Source organism: Ooceraea biroi, chromosome 8 (genome assembly GCF_003672135.1).
Source record: "Ooceraea biroi isolate clonal line C1 chromosome 8, Obir_v5.4, whole genome shotgun sequence".
In the NCBI taxonomy this organism is placed as follows: Eukaryota; Metazoa; Arthropoda; class Insecta; order Hymenoptera; family Formicidae; genus Ooceraea; species Ooceraea biroi.
The window spans coordinates 2683157-2703681 of record NC_039513.1 but is presented as its reverse complement, the minus strand read 5'-3'; the positions used below and the strand labels follow the sequence as shown (position 1 = coordinate 2703681).

At 44.2% G+C, this 20525-nt stretch overlaps 1 protein-coding gene across 6 annotated transcripts in view; it reads right to left on the bottom strand.

The window, feature by feature from the left end:
• The window catches only part of LOC105287792 (T-lymphocyte activation antigen CD86), a 235361-nt gene extending 223443 nt beyond the window's left edge, over positions 1–11918 (bottom strand). For all 6 annotated transcript variants that reach the window (XM_011353559.3, XM_011353562.3, XM_011353557.3 and 3 more), the window contains exon 1: positions 11468–11918. The gene's annotated coding sequence lies outside the window, so the exon portion shown is untranslated. The remainder of the gene's footprint in view (positions 1–11467) is intronic.
• Between the last annotated feature and the right edge of the window lie 8607 nt (positions 11919–20525).

The window sequence follows — 20525 nt, the reverse complement described above, 5'->3', positions numbered from 1 at the left end:
TGGAACATCCTGTATATGTATGGCAACTCCAGGATAGATGGTCATAGTTGCTTCAATATTGCCAAACATACCCTGTTATACATACACTAAATACGTTAACACTGATTATGATGTAATTGTGATTATATATACAATAATGATGACAATTACATCATAATCAGTATGTATACAATATTATCTGTACGGAGTTTGATGAAAGTTTAATGAGCGCCAGTAGTGTTAACAGTAACCTAATTACGATGTTGGAATTTAATCTAACAGAACCGGATGTCACGTTTCGGTAAATCATTCCGTACAAATTTAATTAATGGATAAATCTGTTTCAATCTCTGCAAACACAAACACAACAACTTCTATTAGTGGACAAATTAGTCGAAAAGTCGAAATCTTTATCGGAATGATTACCTGCATCCAGAGTTTCACGATAATTTGATATTTGAGCGGCGATACGTAGAGTACTTCGATTTTAGACACGAAACCGCATCGTTCATTTCCCGACTACAATCTGCAATTCCCGCTTGCGCTCGCAACAATTCGGCGTCAATTCCGCGCTCCGGCTGTCAGACGCAGCCGGGTCTGGTCGGGGATGGTAGTAGCATGATCCAGCGCGTAATCCCCTACTTGATTTTACGCTAAATTACATTAGCGGAATAGATGGAGCGCCAAAGACATCGCGTTAATTTAGCCACAGCCGAAATTACGGGGATGACTAGGCGAGGGACTAGGCGAGGGACTAGGCGAGATCTCGTCGAGAAGACGAGTGCGCTCGCTCGTCATACGTATATATACTCGTCCGTTTGTGCGACGCAATCGGGTCGCACCGCTATCCCGGACGACATAACACCATATCGAGATCGTCTCGGCTAATCCTCGGGGCGTCGCGGGAAAATGCATCGACGCAAAGTGCGAACAGCAGCGTGAATGTACCAAGTCGAGTCGGCTCCGAGTGCACTTCGCGTCGATTGACGCGACGACGAGACGGGAGGAAGGATCGAAATTTTCCGAGCGAATCCTCTCGAGCGCGAGTCGCGCTCGCTGCCTCCGCTCGCGATCGATGCACGGTGTGCACACGTGCATACGTGCATACATGCGCACACGCGGTCGCGTGCATACACAGCCGGGAGACGCGGGTCAACGAATTTGGCCCCGGAGCCCGCAGGGGCCAACTTCCTTCCTCGGGGAACTTGACTCGCGTCGACGCTTCCTCCCATCGACGTTTCTCGCAGAGTTCCGCCGAGGACTCTCTCTGACGATAACTTTAAATATTTGAAGATCCGTGCTTTCCATCTGGTCGGCTTCCACTCGATACTCGGATGTTTATCCGCGTGAAAGTTCCCCTCCTCTCCTATCTGTCCTCCCTCCGACCCCGATCTCTTCGCGCTCTCGAAGGAAGAGATGAGAAGCGCTTTTGTTAACGACGCGAATCGAAGGAGGATATCCGAGACGAGTCGCTCCTTGTGTCTCCTGCGACGCCACGTTCAAATAGACGCCGAATGGAAGTCGACTAAGCCGCGCTCACCGTCTTTGTATCCTCGCGGAGAGTGCGCGTGATATCTTATGTTGGCATAAATCTCACGCTGCATTAAATATCGCAAACAACGTACCTTCAAAGTAAAGGCGCACAAAACGGAGCTGCAAATTCAATTATTCACTATATCTATGCTTTACACATCTATATATGTATAAATCATAATTAACATAATGATTCTTCACCGATAATAAATGTTCTTTGTCGTTGAAACATATTCACATTCAGTCCGAAGAATAAAATTCTATTGCTATTTGTCACTATTATTATTATTATTATTTTGCACATTTAAGCAAATGATCTCCAAATTGCTTTGAGGATAACTAGTTGAAACGAGACGTGACGCAGAAGGGGAAAAGAAAAATACTTCCATCCGAAGTAAATTTAATAACTCGGCGGTACATGCAATTTAACGACAGGAAATGTAAACTGAACGAATGAGAAAAGGTAAGATCCAATGAAATCCAATTACATAAATTTGCGAGCACATCGGCAGCGGTGCAATGAAGGTAGAAGTGATGTAGTAACGAGCATACGTCCCGTGAGGTCGGCAAAACTTGCCGTGGCACACCGTGCCGCGAGTAATAAGCTAACAATAAGTATTCGCCTCGAAACGCCCCACACAAGATCGACAAGAGGGAAGAACTCGCGAGGTGACTCGAAAGCATCGCGCAAAATTATAACGAATACCAGCCGCGAATGACGTTTATTACAAGCTGACTCCGTTGATCATACGCATACGCTCATAATTTTTGCTGCGCTTTCGAGCGCGACTTTCATTTGAGTTAGATCTCGCGGGATGAACAGAGTTGGCTTAGAACGGAATTTTCCACCATTGGGTTCTCGGTATAATTCCCCATTCGCCCAACATCGCCAGGCTTTTCCGGACGAAAAAAAGTAAAAGAGAGGATAGGCACAATTTGCTTTGCCTATTTTACAATCGCGATTTTCCGGCGAAAACCCTCGAGAAATTAATGGCATTTCAGCGTACAGAGCAATGCAACTTGCAATATTTTATGACGCGCCGAAATATCGAATACGCTCTATTAACGTTTCTGCCGAACCGATTTTTTTCTAAACTTTGGACGATCTTCTTTATATATTTTCAATGATGCCGTGACTGTTACTCTAAACTTTTTTCTCGACCTTTTTGACGTAGATTATATCGTCCTCGAGTAAATTTGCTAAGGATATTACATTTTCATATGCAAACAAGGGGGGCGTCGCGCGTTGCTCCGCGCGCGTTTGTCTCAAGCTGGCTTTATTCCGTGGAAAATTTCCTGTTTACCGGCTACAACCTCGCGGGAAAAAAGCTACGTACCCTTTGATCTCACGGCGTAGCCACGACCTACTTTATTGTGACTTTCCCGTTTCTGTAGCGGAATTTTCTTTTCTAATTTTGTGTCGACGAAGGCACGCGCGCACCAGACATGTACAATACGCACTCCCGGGCGCAAAGAGAGATTGTTATAAAATTCTACATTATATTAATCTCGTTACGCGGTGTGCGTTATCATCAAAGGACGCGACGGAATGAAGTTCCGTTACATAAATTTCATTGTAAGAAGAATTCTCGCTGATGGTACAATTTTTCATTAACAGTGTTGCGCTTTTGTCACGTGCACCTGTCGGCCTGTATTAAGTGGATCTGCGTGGCGCGTGCTTTGGTAATTATCTCCAGTAATTAAAACGCGTGCCGTGGAATTCGCAGGATTTACATTAGCGCCGTGCCGCACCGACACACGCTTGATTTATTTAGAAGAAATCCTCGACAAAGGAGCGCTCGCGTGGTACAAGCTCCGCGTCGCATCTGTAAGGCCGATCGCTCGTACTTCTCTTTCGGTGGGAAACTTCTTTTCGCCGACGTTGCCGCAAGTCTTTATTACGAAAATCCCGCGCTCCATCTCCTGGATTCCCATCCTGGAGGATTCGAGAGCCGGAGGGTGGTCCCGTGACGCACGCTTCGGAAAGATCAGTGGGAATCTGAATCCTCGGGGAGCGAGGGATGACGTTTTCCCGTGAATTCGGAAGAAAGGAAAGGCTTATGGGTGAAACTAGCGCAAGGTGGAACCAAGAGGAACGTAGTCAGGAGATTCGTTGCTTGTAGGCAACATCACCGGGGTACGCACGATCGCCATTAAGAAGCAGCCACGGAGAGTAACGTCGGGGCGTACACACCGGCCGGGCTGTCGGACATCTCGGTGGGTTCCACGCCGGAAAATGTAGTCGCCATTAACGCTAATACTTCGGCCAAGACGTGGGGCGTGCCGGGCATGCATTCGAGCAGGGTCGGAACAGAGAGGAGGGAAAATAGATTCAACCGCTTCCGTTGCTCCCGGTTGCAAGTATGCGCCAAGTAGTGCGTATATTACGGAGCCGAGGCTCTCTGCCCTCTCGCCGAGGGCAAATCCAGTTTCATATGACCGCTGAATGTGGTTCGAGGAGAACTCGCTTCTCATGAAGTATAAGAGAAAGCCTGGGTAGCCTTAATAACACACTAAGTTTCTTTAAGTAAGTTTGGCAGAGAAAGGAGATATAAATAATAAATGAAGGGATTCGAGTATTTCTGTAATTTAGTTACGGCCGAGACTGAAACATCGTCGAAATAGATTCTGAAATTACATATCAACTATAGGATTTTATCAACTATTCTTACTTCTTGATGCATGAAATTTTGATCAAATTGATTAAAGAATCCGTAAGTGAGGGCAAACTACAGCGGAGAATCTGGGACACACTGTGTATATATATTCACTGTGAAATATATTCACAGTTAGTGCTTGAGACGAGCGGGTAGTCGCGTAGCGGAATATCAAGATTTCAACCTAAATCGCTCTTCGTCGAGCATATCTTAAATTATAGCAAGCTCATTTGCTTTGACTGAAAGACACGGTTCCAAAGTAAGACGACATGGTAAGATTGGCTTAACGTCAAAATCTCGACCAAGCGAATACGTGTGCGTGACTGTGAAATTAGAAGTGATTTACAAGAAACATCAGGATAGTTTTCGCGACTCGCTCTCATCTTAATCGCAAGCCTAAGACGATACATAAAAGTTGCATAGTGCTTCTTCTCATTACGCTCATTACGCTGACTTATCAGTGTCCCAACTTTCCGACCTCCATTTAGGCCTTCTGCGTACAAATTATTTGTTTAATAAAGGATAAAATCTCTCATGCTCTATTATAAGATGAAACTGATGTTGGATGAAGAAGCCTGCATTTAACGCGTTTGAAACTTGACAGCGTGAATTAACTCGTGAACTCATTTGCCTACGGCATCACCAACGGCTCGTCCTGTGAAGTGTACAAACGTGTTTCTCCCTTTGTGAGATGAGAATCCTGCACCTTTCGAGACTGTACAAGCGTGGGACTCTCGGATTTCTATTCAGTCCGAAACATCAACGGGGATGCGGCGGCAGCAGCAACGGTGGCGAAGGCGGCCTATCTCGCGCAAAGCGTCCCAGCCAACATTCCTATCCTGAGCTGGTCTCTATGGCGCTTAGTTATCGATATATACAGCACCAAACAGAGCTCGACAAGGTACATACACGAGTGGAGAGAGAGACGTTGGTCCGAGAAACACATTCCAGCTGAGTGAGAGGTGACTCGAGCCCGGGGGCTTCGGATTCCATCGGCATCTCCGGCGCATGGATAACCCCGTTGGAGCACTCCTTGTCGTCGTCGTTCTGTGTCCCGGCCGCGACAACGTCCATAGAGGCGAGAAGGGGAATGCAAGTTCGAAGGAGAGGACCGGTCTTAAGGGCCGTTCGAAGGAACGGAAGCGGAACTCGGAAGCAAAAAGCTGCTACTGGCACAGCCAAAGAGAATGAGAGGGAGAGAGAGAGAAAGGAAGAAAAGCCATCGTGGCCATCAAAGCCACGCCAGTTGTGCAATCGGTTAGTGTTGGCTGTCAGGCTCGTCTTGGACGAGGAAGAGAAAGAGAAGGAGACAGAGGAGATTGGTAGAGCGGAACGATTTCAGACTCTTAGAAGTCCTTAATTGCTGTGCTCGCGCGCAGCGAGGAGACGCCGCACAAGAGGAGGCCGAGAAGAAGAGTTTTACGAGCGTCGGCGTAACACGTCTCACCGATCTCGAAAAAAGTTTATTCTCTGCGAAAACCGAGAAAACGCGAACGAACTAGCGAGTGAGCAAACGCGCACACTCGCATCGGTAAAGTAATCCTTCGACGCGCTCGTCTGCGAAGTTTACGGCCGCTCGTTGACCGATTTTTCAGTAACGATCGGCTGCGCATGGGCCAACGAACGGCGACAGATATGTGTCTGACTGTAAACGAGTTTCGTAACTTTTTGCTTTTACGCGGTCTCTCGTTATCTTGCCTGCAATCACGCCAATCGTAGAATGCGCGATTTACACGAAACTCGTTAATTTGCCCATGTGCAAAATCCTACCGATTTCAAAAATAGTAATGTTACGACACCGCGGAACACGTCTATTATCAATGATATTTTTTCCTCCATTCTCCATTTAAGCATTAGTTTTTTTCCGTTATTGATTGCACTTTACAGTCCTCTTACGGTTCTCTCTATTTGCTCGCAATGCTGCTCGGAGCTCTCGAAATTTGCCCGACGAAAAATCTCACCGGTCTGTAAATTGGCATTTGCAAAATTGCAAGACCCCATTATTCTTTCGCTTTTCTTTTTTATCGAGCCGGTGCTCGATGCACATATAAAAGTACGGTTCGCGAGACTCTCAGGAAATCTTAAGTCTTTTAAAGCTAGAACGCGCGCCCTCGTTTTAAAGCCCGTGCCTTCGACGTTTGACGATCGTTAAAACTTCAGAGAATTGTTCGGAACTTTATGAGCTGCCGCTTATTTCTCGGGGGAACGCACATTATAGTAATATGTCCCGTTATTACGAGAATGTGTTCAAGCTGTCTGCCAATCCTATAAAGGGAATCGCTATAATAACGAACGTGCGATGTCGGGATCATTTTGTGTCGTCGTTAACGGTTCTCGGCAACCACTAATTATGACGTAACTTCCATCAATGCTCTTTACGCACACACAAATGCACTGCATGATTTTCATACTTTGGGTATCGCGTGCAACGATATAATTAGGAGCAGACGTACAGTTAAAGACAATTGGACGCCGGGGATGATTACAAGAAACTTGTTATAGCTTCCGGAGCTTGCGAGCGTGCCGGACTAATGGCGGTATCGTTCCTCGACGATTACGCTTATACTGCCGTTTGAGTGAATCTTACCGTAAACGAGAAGCTTCCGAAAGACTTATAGAGAAACTTTCCGTCTGAATGGACTAAAAAAATCAATCGTGAGAGAGAATGCGGAGCGAATTAAAAGGCTGAGAAGAAAAAGCATTTAAGTTCGAAAACGTAAACTTTCCACGCTGAGAAGCAAAAAACTTCCTGTTAAAGTTTAAGTATAATCAATTGAAAGTTTCGCACAATAGAAGAGCTAATTAATTTAGGACGGGATGATATCAATGTTTCATGACGAAGCGTATGCAAGTGGCAAAGGTTTTTATACGTGCAGGATCCAATTTTTACATCACGGACAAGTTGCTAGTACTTCCGCGGAAAAATTTCTATAAAATTACAATGAAAGTTACTGTATATTTGAATGCTTGCTCTCATGTCTTTTGGATTCCTGCACTACGTATCGAACGGTCCTGCGTCGTCCCCGGATGCAACAAAAGTTAAATTTGAAAAAGTCCTCTCGACTCGGAGCGGACTCAGTGAGTCGACTGAGTCCGCTACTTTTACGATGTAACCCATTTTAAAAGTTACGAGCGAGAACGAACGAATGGAAGCCGCACTGAGGAAAAATCTACGTATGTAGATCGTCCGACGCATCCCGCGGATCGCCCTGAGTCCTCGGTCACGGCCCGAACGTTTACATAGAAAATCGATGTTAAGTCGATTCCTAGAGAGGTGCGATCCGATGGAAAAACGAATGGCCGCCATCGCCGCCGTTATCCGTGGCCATCCGGCCACGTTATCCAGATCCTATGTATGATCCAACACGTATCCGCGAGGTACCGATATTATTTCCATAATTATCGTGCACGGAGTTAGGAGCGTATGCAGCGGATCCGAATACGCGAAAGGACCAAGCGCGCCGCGTCCATAAGGGTGATAACAATAACGCTTTGGCACTTTTATCGTTTAGCTTCCCCGCGATCATTCCCACAAAGATTCCCCTTCTACGTTTGTACCTTTCTATTCCCCACCGTTCCTCTGATCCACGATCGATATCGCTCGATCTCTCGTGAAATAGCCACAGCGGCGGATGTAGGTTCGGTTCGATCTACGAGCTACTTGTAGCCCGCGCAACGCCGAGGTACCGGCATTTTCGCCCAGATGCATATCCCTCCTCTCTCGAAACGCCCCGACCCACGGATATTTGCATAGCCGCATGTATTTCGCCCCGAAAGAGCTTCCGCCCGACTGATCCTCGCCGTCGTCCCTCCGATCTTCCCGACTACCGCGTCTTTTCCCCCGTCCACATCCGTGATGATGAAATCTTTGGTGTTACGGCGCCGTAAAAGCGAAATGAAACTATCGAATTTTTTCGCGCGCCTGAGAGTAAGAGGAAGAGAGAGAGAGCCGTAGTCCTGGTCGTTTCAGTCACGCTACGCATCTCTCTCTTGGCGAGCTACAATCTCGCGCACGTTTCTCATGAATTCCGCCTTCGTCGCGACTTACGTCGTACGAGATTGTTTTAAATGCAAGTACGGCAAATGCCGGAGCGTACAACACCGGAGTTACGATGTCGACGCTTGTTCGAATCAGTTCATGAATCTTTGTGCTCTTCGCGCATACGTGCCACGTAAGTCATCCTTTGTATTCATGCTGCTTGCGTCTTACCCTCCTTTTTACTTTGTACGACGAGAATGTGCGGAATGACGCGACGTTATCTTTTTATTGCACGACGTGTCTTTCGTGCGTGAGCATTAAATAAATTACGCAATTAACAAACGGGAGATGTTTTCATAAATTGTTGCAAGGAAAAAGATTTGAGTAGCATTTGGTCCGTTTCAAGAGGGATATAATAAATATTGAAATTTTAATAATAATAAATATTGAAAAAAGTATACTGTTAATAAATAGAATTGAAGAGTTTGCGAAATTAAAATAATTAATTCTTTCCAACAAAATGCATATTTTAAATTGTTACTTGTTTCGTGTTTATCTTTATTCTATAAAAATTTAGTTTTAATATCTTTTCTCCGCTAACCTATAAATGTCAACTTTTGCAATAATAAAAATACAACAAAATACATAATATTTGAAGTTGTTATCTTGTTTCATGTTTATTTTATTATAAAAAAATATTAAAATAAATATTTTAATATCTTTTCTACGCTAACCTATAGTGTCAACTTTCGCAGTAATGAAAATACAATACAATAAAGATATTTATTCCGAGAATTTCGGATAGATGTCACATTTTACCTGAAAGTGTCATATATCAGGTATTAGAATAAATACAGAAATACTTTTCAGGTTTCTTGCTTTCAAATAAAAATGTTAAAAGTTCAGATGTGTCTTTGTCAGTCGTTCGCGACTGTACGATGATCCTCATTTATATTCCTTTATCCCAATGCTGACGTTACATCGTTCAATCGTCGTTACTGCCAGACAGTCGAAAGCATTGAACTCACATTTGAATTTTAAACGGTACTTGTCGATTCTCGAGGATCGATTGTTGGTCCCTTGATGACTTCTCGTTTGCATTAAGGAGAACAATTCACGAAAAGAACAACCGGTCATTTCTTTCCTGTTTTACATTAACTATTTTTAAATAATTTTACATTTTATATGTTATTCAAGTTGTCCAAGTTGACAGCGCCACGAAAAATGTAACGATATTAGTAGTAATATGTTTTACATTTACAAGTACAGTTCGATAAAATTGAATTCACAATCTAGCACAACATTCACCGAATTATGCAAAATGGACTGTAATCAGCTTTGATGTCTTCTCAAGAAACGATTGAAATCGGATGTAGCATCCATCCGAAGCACGAAGCCTTTCTAATTCGAGCGCGGTGTTCGGCCTGTTATTCGGAAAATCGGAATGCGTTAGCAGTTAGTCAGCCATCGTGCAATTAGCATGAGGCATCACGTTCCACCTAGTGAGCATCGTGATTTTCGAACCGGATATGCATCTCCGATAAATGTGTCCATATCCCACGCGTTAATTAACTCGCTCGACCAGTCGGCTGTCTTGTAATTTCACAAAACACGTGCTCTTAATTATCAAGCGACTAATCTAGGCGAAACTCTCCGCTAGTTAACGAACTCCCATCTGGCTCGTGCTATCCACAACCGCCTACTTCGCTTGTTACATGATTCATGGATCGATTCATCGCAACATTACGCATAACGTTATATAGCGTTACGCTGATTTCTTGCCTTGCATTCATAAATGATATGGATTGAAATTTAAATAATTCGATCGACACAAGCACATCCTGTGCTTGTACATGTACAGATATTCTATATTAAGTTCTTCTCTCTTCAAATTATTGGAAAAACGAATCATTAAAGACTCTTGTGAATAAAAAAATAATTTCCCGTTTACATCGATAAACTCTTAAATCTTATTTGCACAAACTGCTTTTTGTCACATCACTCGGCACGTACCAACTCGTGACATGTTTGAATTAAAACGTAGCAAATAGTGAGAACGACTGCAAGTTTCCGCAAGAAACGCGGCGACATCTCGGGAAGCATGAAGGGGTGGGACGGTTCACGCTGATGTTTCCATGAGCACCTAACTATCGACCATTCATTACGGTAGTCGCCTCGGTGGCTCCGAGCCGAATCGGCGTTGCCGCAATTCATACTGTGACATGATGCTTGATAACAAAGGCGGCCCGGGGATCTTCCTCCTTATTAATAGACGACCGCGCCATGTCTACCGTAACTGAGGGTGGAATGGTTAAAACCACCTCTCGCGCCGGCGAACGAAGATCGGGAATAATATACGACGCACGTTCCACGGCTTTAAGCCCTCTCGATCCCAGTGGGAGGCGAATGGCGGTGCAATAATTAGAAGTGCATCACGCGGTGCGGTATGCACGCGCGTACGTACGCGTGTGCGTTAATCCCTACTTGTCATTAGCGCACGAGTCGTCGACCGATGACGCGATTAATTATCACACCGGCGAGTACGGGGATATTAATCTCTCGAATCCGCTGTTTCGTGGATGCGTCCCCGCGCGACGGATTACGCGTGTGTGATCCGCGAAAGAAGGGCATTTCCGTTTTTACGAAGCTCTATGATCGTCAAGCGCTATGATCGATTATGACGTATCAGGTTCATCAACTGCGAAAAGAGGGCAACGCATATTGACTCTGCTCACTTGAAATCACTTTTCGACATCGAACTTCGAGTCCTGATCTTCGCTTATATTTTAACTGCTATTTCTACGCTCTCATATCACATTCTCGTACGAGTCAGATCATATAATTAATTCAATTAATTCTACGCTTGCGTCGTACGATTTTATGTGAGTGATAAGTAATCCGATCAGCTAATTAAACCATCACCCTAAACGTGATTAAGCAACACGATATGCTAAAGTTTCAGCATAATTTTACAAGACGACACTGAAGGTTTGACTTAATGCGAGTTATAAATAGAGGAAGATTCGCTCCTATTAATATTTACCGCTCCTACTGAACGAACGTGTTCGCGTGAAGCTACTCCTTACGATAAAAGTAATCCGCCAAGGGAAGGTACGGTGCACGTGATTCGTCGAGTCTCAGTCCGCTCGTTTGTATCAGCATCGACCACCGTGGGAAGCAACACTTTCTCAGCACCGTTCTTTCGCCCGTGGCGCGGGAGACTTACGGCCCATCGCGCCATTACGACGCGCGTTTGTCCCGTGACCGGGCTGATAAAAATAAAAAGAGGCTCTTCGCCGTGAAAGGAAGATGAACTTACCTACTACTACTGCCGCCACCCGCGTAGAAATCGCGTTCTCCTGCGCGCACGTAGCACTAACCGGAAACTGGTGAGCCGTTGCTCACTGATCACTTGTCAAACAACCGCTGGTCTCCCCGCAGAGTCTCACAACACACCGTTAATTGCGCCCTTAGTCATCTCCGGCGCGGGCACCGGCGTTGCCTTCGCCGGCTCGATCAACGAACGACGACGTTGTCCGTCGTCGGTATTTCAAGGAGATTTTTCGCGGTGACTCTTTTTCTCTAGAAAACGTGCAGGAAAATCCGCGCGATTGACTCTCGTGCACGGCGGAATGCGCTGCGCTCGCCGAGTACGTAGGAGAAAGAAAGAGAGCGAGGGGAAGAGGGTGAGCACTCTCGCGCGCGCGGCACAAAGGCGCGTGCGGTCCGGACGCGGAACGTGAGTGCCGCTTGGTGGAGGCGACTGAACCAGCCAGGCCGGCGGAACGCGCAGGTCCTCCGGAACGTCCCACGTCGAGCTCCGGCGGCAGAGCCACGCGAACAGGTACTCGTCGCTCGGCGAGGGAAAATACTGCCGTCGTAGCACAAGCCCCGAAATGTCGCCAAGAATTCGCCGCTTAATACGTACGCCCCGAACAAGAGGCGAGCGCAAAGGGCGGGAATGCGCATATGAAAGGGACGGGATGGATAGATAGGTGGAGATATTTAGCGTGGTCCGAAAATTAAATTCCCTTAGGAATGATATATTTCAACCCCCGCGATGCGGATAGCGTGGAGTTTGATTTTACACGCGAGGATTTTAGTTATCGCAGTTGTACAATTATATTTTCTATTTCTTGCGTGATACGTGATTACCAGATAGAGCACAAACGTAAATTTACTTTATTCGATATGTATAAGTAATCTACAGCGAAGGTTGACAAAGTTAATGCGAAATAAGTAAGGAGCAAATAAAGATAAGCAAATAAGGATTAAAAACGGATATAAAAAGAAATAAAAAATGTCAATAATAAAGAAAACGTTTTTGTAAAATTGAGAAACAGTATGTAAAACGATAATAAAAAATGATAATGAAATATATAATTAAAACGAGAGTATAATTAGCAAAATAGAGTTGGTGTAGGTTAATTAATTGACTGAATAAAAATTCAATTAATGTAATTAAATCTACAACCGATAATTATGAAAATGATAACGGATTAAGCTCCGCTTCGCGAATAACAGCTTATAGAGCAAGTTCTGTATCGCCGCAGGATTCGCGAGGTCTATGGAATTCCAATTTAATTAATTAGTGCACGTAACAATCGGTCACAGATGTTACGGTTGACGGTCGATGTAATAACGAATATCACGCGATGGAGAGAAGTTGGCCGAACATTTCACGAAACTCACCGTAATACCTCTATCTCTTTGTCGGAACTACGGTAAGCATTAAAGCGAAAGCCGAAAGCAGTCTTTATAAAATATTACTGGTAACGCTGCCATTTTTCCTGGACATCCAATTATATCCAGCACGCATCATCGCGAAATTTTCGTGCTGTTGGCGATTATCGTTTTTCTAGAAATGTTCCGTAAAAACTTCTCGCAATTAGTCAATCCGTCGATATAATTACCAATCATTTGCAAAGATATCAAAATGCATTTACACTCGCATGTTCTGTAAAATAAAAAAGTGATAATAATAATAAATTTTTCAAGCTACAACAACATTTGATGTACCGTCAAATAAACGATGCAGATTCATTCGGTAAAACATAGTCGGTATGAAATAGTCGTCATACGGAAAACAACGTTTATGAAAGCTACTTCACATAAATCTCGCATAAACGAATTAACCGCTTTAAATTGGTTTGTTCGCGTGTGTATCCTCCCCCGTAAAATTCAGAGAGCTTATTATCAGCTAATACTACTTTACTGCTTATTTATTGCCGGACAACGGTGCGCGCCGCACCACGCCGTTGTAATACGTGTGGCATGCGAATATCGAGTTGCACGATTCACCCTGCATAATATTAGCACGATATTATAGTTCCGTCGTGGATTACGGGAAGGGTCGAGCCGAATACCTAATAAGGGTTTTACGACTGTCTAGGAAATCCGTGATTAGCTTCTCAACTATGCGAGGCGCAACGTAACCATCACTTGCGCGCGTTTGAGCATTCGTAGCTCATCGACATGCTGGCGGTTCTTTGTTCGAATATATATTGATCCAAGATGGAAGTGAAGCTCGAACGTTGCTAAAACGTATTAAAGTAGAAACTTGATCTTTTTTAAGAAAATAGAGATCGATCTCAAAGAATCTCGAGAGATATTCCTGGAACATGTGTGTTTTCTACAACGTCTAATACGTGTTATATAGGTAGCTCGCGTTGGAATCAAGGTATGTGTTTTTGTTGTATATGTACCTCCTACCGCTAGATTAAAAGTTAATCGACTTGAAAGTAAATTTCGTTAAATTGCGTCGCTGGCGGGTTTCCTTTGTGGCAAGACCAGAGACAAGTTTACAAGAATGGTAATGCGGCCTTACTCTCGCAATTTGTCCGTGGCACACGCGTTCGCATTCAGATTCCGTGCCAGAGTTCACTTTGCGAGTCTCATTCCGCGTTCTTTACTCTCAAAATTCAAACTAAAATAAGGAGCAGAACTTATAGAATTCACAACGACAAAATCATTTCATCTTGCGATGCTTGTTAAAACAAAAAGTGAAACAAAAAGTAAATAAGTAACCGAGCATTTTCATTAAAGCTTTGATTGACGAAATTCTTCCGAAATACTTCCGAAATACAATGATGCTGAAATAGTTAAAACTTGCGGATATTAATAATATTGCAGAACGAAAGTCACATGATAGACACTAATTAATACTAAATTATTCGATACTGAAATAGTTAAAATTTACGGATATTAATAATGTTAAAAAATCACCTGACTCTTCATATTTTAACTACTACTATTATAAATTATTCAGTCCGATATATTAAAAATGTTAATCGAGTCTAATGAAGTTGAAATTGACTGTTAACGCGAGATTAAATTTACTGCAACATGACAAATTAATTACTACATCGATATCTTTCCAGAAACGTGCGCATAAAGAGCCGGATAAGCGGAACGAGAGATTTCGTTAGGTCGCGAAATAGGAGGAATTTTCTCGGTCTGAGGTGATACACTGGGAAAGTGTGGCCCATATGAAAATCCCAATAATACTCGTCGTCTCGCCAGGTAATTGGACAGCGGAGCATTCCGCACGGAAATTGCCTAGAAATGGCGGAGAATACGGGGCGATCTCACGGTCCGTCGGTTACGTTTGCGCGAGGCTGTTTCAACCGCAGCTTATTATTGGATTTTCGTCAAGTTCGAATACTGATTTAATAAGATTATTCCGGTGAGCGGTGGAGTCGTCAGTTCCTCGCTCCGTGGTTAAACGGTTTTTCCCGCGACACTGCCGAGGTCGCATTTATCGATTCGCGCGGGCGTGTCCACGTTTTTTCACGTATGATTTATTAATGCGCGTACCACGAGGCGTTTCGCATGATACTTCGTCTCAATTAATGTCATCCAGTCTCGCAGTAGCTGCTTCAAAAGTGATAGTGATCGAGATAGGTAGGTTTACTGAGACTGTCGAACAGTGAACTCTAACAAGAGAGAGTGCTCAGTTTTAGTTAACTTAAAATATTTATTAATAAGGTACGCGGTCGCGTTAGCTCAGCTCGTATTGTCCGGTCTCTAATGCATCTAATTTCCTGTAACAGACCCTGTATATATCGTTTGAGAGGTGTGCATGAAGGAAAAAGGGAAGTACGCACACGTCGACTCGAGTTCCGTGCATGATGATGGAGAAACGTCCGCGCGGGTAATAAAATTGAGATCCTTACTAAAGGAGGACGATCATTATCGCAACGTCGGGACACGCCACAGCGCTCTAATGATTTTACGTACATCGGCGACTCGCAAGTTTCGCTTCGCGCGTCGCAATTAAAATGTAACGACCTCTCGGCGCGACGTGCAGATCGGGATCTAACTGAACGTGTCGCGAACGCCCGCGCCGTCTGAGTTACACGACTGCTGTCGATAGTGTCATTTCCCTTAGTTTCTTCGTGAAAGAAAGAAGAAATCGGCCTGAGGGAGACGTCTCGTAATGAAGCGAATGCAGGGGATGGTGCGCTCTCACCGCGTTAAACTTTAACAGTAAACGGTATCCGATGAATCTACAGTCGCCTTTTCTATAAATTGCATTGATAGCGGTAAATTTTCCTTTCTATTTTCTGCAATAGTTTGTAAACTGTGACGCCGGCATATTTAAAAAGATAAGAGAAGCGAGTAACAAGAAAATGAGGCGCGCCGGCGAGATAAGCTGATCAGTTTTCCCGACACATTTGTAAACTTCCATTCTGTTTAATTATTGATAGTTTAATCATCAAGTTAAAAAGTTTCGATTGAACTTTGAGTATACGATCGTGAAACCAGAGAGACGACGGTATAAAAAAGTTTGGAAGCCATTACGAAGCTGCGATACATTATCTTGGAAGAAACATTTAGCAATATATAATGCCACGAGAGAGTCCGTATACACATTTCTCAAGCGGCCCGAGTATAACTACCCCTTCGTAATAAATGACACGAATATCTCAGCGTCACTTTCGGATATTTTCGCCCGCGCCCCGCGACCGGCTTATTTACGAGCGTCGCGCCGATAATTCGTCATGGCACGTCGGTGCGCGAGCCACGAGCGCAAATTAAACGATTTCTCGCGCGCACTTGCAAGCAGCAGCAGTTGCGGCGCAATCATCATCGGCGCGTGCAATCACCGAGTAAATTGCGAGTCGCAAGCTCCGGGACTTTTCCGCGCGTTTCGATGCTCGCGGTGCTGAGCTTTCGACACGATCCACCGATTCCGCCACCGAGCGCTGCAATTACGACGCGCGGAACTGGTGGACGATGCGTCCCGTGGTGCGACGATCGCTACTTTTCGAATTATTACGTGCCGTGCTGCCGACAATTTGCGCTCGTTGCACCACGTGCGACCTACTACCCCCATGTCGGTCGGACGTCGACCAACATCCGCGGATATTTGGCGTACAAACAAATTTCCTCCGCCACCCTGTTATAAGAACCGTGTTGGTCCAAGAAATGTGCTCGATCCTGATTTTGCTGATTTTGTCTCTGGGATTTTATCTCGCGTAAAAGATCTCGATTTCGTGGCAGCATCTATTTTTGTTGCGATTGTTGTACGTCCTCTTGAAATTTTAGCGAGGGATCGATACGCGAAACGCCGCAGCTGCGAATACGCTGCTTTAGGCAGCCGTTTAACTTTACTGACGCGTGTACCTGCGCCGTGTACGTAAATACGCGGCATAATCGTTTGATCTCATAATCATGGCGTTATTTTGTTCGCACGCGCGCGCGCGATGTGGCAGGCGTTCTAATTATTCGGTGGATGAAAGTTATAATAATTAACGATGGCGCACGAATAAATACGTTCGGATGGAGGTGATTTAAATGGAACGTGGCAGCGCCAAGGGAGGGGAATGGGGTTTCCCGGTGTGATAACTAACGTTCATTACCGCTTTTGATTTAATAACTTAGTAATAATTTCATTGAATATTAAAAAGGCATTATGACACAATGGAGCAAAGCCATTTTTGATGCGTACACATAACGCGTGATGCTGCGCGCATAAACGTATGACGCATTGTTCGTCCGGCGCACTTGACACCTCCGATGTACAAACGAGAACGATTATTGAATCCGAATTAATGATTAATTTCGCTTGTAAATGGAGATATAACGACGGCGATGCATTATGTATCAACATTATTCTGATGTGAGGTCCGAACAAAAACATGTTCCGGATCTGTGACGAGCGTGCGATCGGTAATGATATTATCGATGCGAATGGTAATCGAGGCACGCTTTCAGTTTATAAAGCAGCGAATTTCGAACAACGGCGCAATGCGACGGAAGCGATTCGACCGCCGCTAATAACGCCCGCCGTTTTTCAATTTATTACGGAACAATCTCCGCGTGTGCCGGCAACGCGCGCGTATGCGCCTGATGCGGCATCACTCGCACCCCCATCGCGTTGAAATGCCCGTTATCCCGCCGATACACATTTGTACGCCTGCCGCTCGCGAATATGCATCGTATTTGCGTTGCATTCATTCATACGTTTCAGGGCAAACGACCGCACGCGACTGTGGTTAGCGACCGACGTCGCTTAAACGCTCATTTACCGATAAGGATTAATAATTAATTTACAACTTATTGTTGATGCATCCCGTACCAACGACCTATAAATTACAGGCGCCAACTGACCCATAGAAATTTCGACGTATTATCGACACGCAACGTTAATGCCAGTCTTATTTAATAGCTCGCTCGTTTTGTGGACGAGCATTATCCTCGATGAGGAACAAAATGAAATTTGCATCTTTTCACGCGACACCGAAGCCGGATGAGCGCGACGAAAATGTGGCCATACGACAAAGGGCATTTTACAACAATACCGGTTGGATATTTTTCCGCGGTTATAAATACAAAATGTGTAATAAAATATATAATAAAAGGCCGTAATTCGTTATTCCAAATTCTCTTGAAAATTCTGATGAAATTATCGACTATTTTCAAATAAATAAACGATGAATATTGCAACTCACACAAGTAACGAAAATATCGATTAATTTACATATATTGGGTCGTCCGGAAAGTTCGTGCCGATTTTGAAGGAAAATTCAAAGGCAACATTTTTTTATGTCGATAACTATTTATTGACTTATGTATGCACCGTTTTGTTTCACAACCTTTGTCCATCTTTCACGCAACTGGAAGATTCCATTCTCCCAGAACTTCTTAGGTTTCTCGGCGAAAAACTCCTCAAGGTGGTTTTTTATGTCGATCAAAGAGTTGAAGTTCTTGCCGCTAAGAGAATTTTGCAAAGACCTAAATAAGTGAAAGTCTGAAGGTGCAATGTCTGGTGAATACGGTGGGTAAGGTAGCACATCCCAGCCAAACTCCAACAATTTTTGTCGGGTAGTCAAAGAAACATGAGGTCTGGCATTGTCCTGATGGAACACGACGCCCTTCCTATTAGCTAATTCTGGACGTTTTTCCTGAATCGCTGTCTTTAATTCGTCCAGTTGCAAGCAGTACTTATCTGCATTTATCGTTTGGTTGTGTGGTAGGAGCTCATAATATAGGATTCCTTTCCAATCCCACCAGACACAGAGCATGACTTTTTTTGGATGAAGGCCGGCTTTCGAAGTGGTTAATGCTGGTTCATTTCGCTTACCCCAGGATCTTTTTCGTTCTACATTGTTGTAAATGATCCATTTTTCGTCACCCGTCACTAATTGCTTCAAAAATGGTACGTTTTCGTTGCGCTTGTACAGCGAGTCGCAGATGGAAATGCGATCCATTACATTTTTTCGGCCAAATTATGCGGAACCCATACATCATAGCGACTTACGTAACCAAGCTTCACTACATGATCGTGGACAGTGGTTTTCGATATTTCATATTTGTACTCTGCTATCGCGTGTCGTGTAGGCGGTTATTCTCATCAGTGTCTTGAGGCATCATCAGTGGAGAGGGTTGCCCGAGCGCTTCGTCTTTAAGGTTAAAATCACAGTCTAAACTTAGCGAACCACTTACGTACGGCGCCAGCTAAAGCGCTTTATCGAAACGAACATATCGAATTTGTTGCTTGTGAGGCATTATCCTTCGGTAAAAAAAAAGCATCTTGTCTAAAAGCTTTGTCGACATTCCATCACAAAGGCATTACAACAATACCGTTGATATTTTTCCTAAAATACAAAATGTTAATAAATATATATAAAGCCGTAATGTTATTCAAACTCTTGAAAATTCTGATGAATTATCGACTATTTTCAAATAACGATATATTGAACAACGTAACGAACTTTCCGGACGACCCAATACATATATCCCATCTTATTAAACGTGAGAATTTATCTCACAAGTTTTTATTACCGCTGAAATCAATCGAAAAGCGTCACGTTCCATTTAATGAAAACAGACAGCGTATCCATAAGATATCGACTGGATCGAGCGGATATTTTAGATTTCGATATTGCATCTTACGATATGGTCTTAAGACGGGGGGATTTGTTTATTACGTTTCCTCTTTACTCAATTTCCATTTTAACTTTCAGGATGACGCATTGAAATCCTCGATCGAAGCCCACCGAAGCGCTGAAATTGAATCGCACCTCCATCGCGTCATCGATCATGCTGCTCAACGCGGGGATGGCAGGAGGGGGCGGCAACGTTTTGCAATATTTGAAAGTGCGACGCGAACGAATCAGACCGTACGCGCGATCGTGCTGGGGCGCGTTTTTATGCGAGTGCCCGTCGAATTTCGCCTGGCAAATATTTACCGCGCGCCATGCCGCATCGTCCAGACTGCGCGCGTACACGGTATGCCGGCATCGGGGATGCAGCGCGCCAAGCTACCCCGGCCGTGCAGTTATGCACACTCCGGAAAACCCCATGTCCGCAGTTCGCGTCTAATGTGCCTCCGACACGGTTTCTGTCCTCTGCGGGCGCACAATTCGTACGTATGCGCGACGTGTCCGAAAGTACGAAGCTTTTTCCAATTTTCTGCCGCAAAATACACACAATGTCGACTTTATAGTTTTAGCAGCTTTAAAATATTTACCCTTCCACGGTGGAAATATGAGTCTCTTGATTAATAGAAAAAATTAATCTATATCATTTATTTAACAGAAAACAGAAAACTATTAAACGTATTAAAAAAAATTCTAATTACAGTAAAATATCTTATTCTGTTCCACCACCACACCATACACGTTAAAATACTCAAAATAAATAGTTATGTGTGTAAGATCCCGTCGATCTCAAAGTTCATTGTCGCTGCGACGAATAAATATATTCGCTTTATGGAAATGAACAGAGAACTGACGCCGATGCGTGTCGCAGGTCGTCACGCGATATATTACCGTGGATGAGTAACTGATACGCGATTAGACGGCCGGGAAAACTTTGGGTGGTGGGAAAAGCATGCGACGTCGAATAAACGCAAGCAGCTCTTCGAGGCA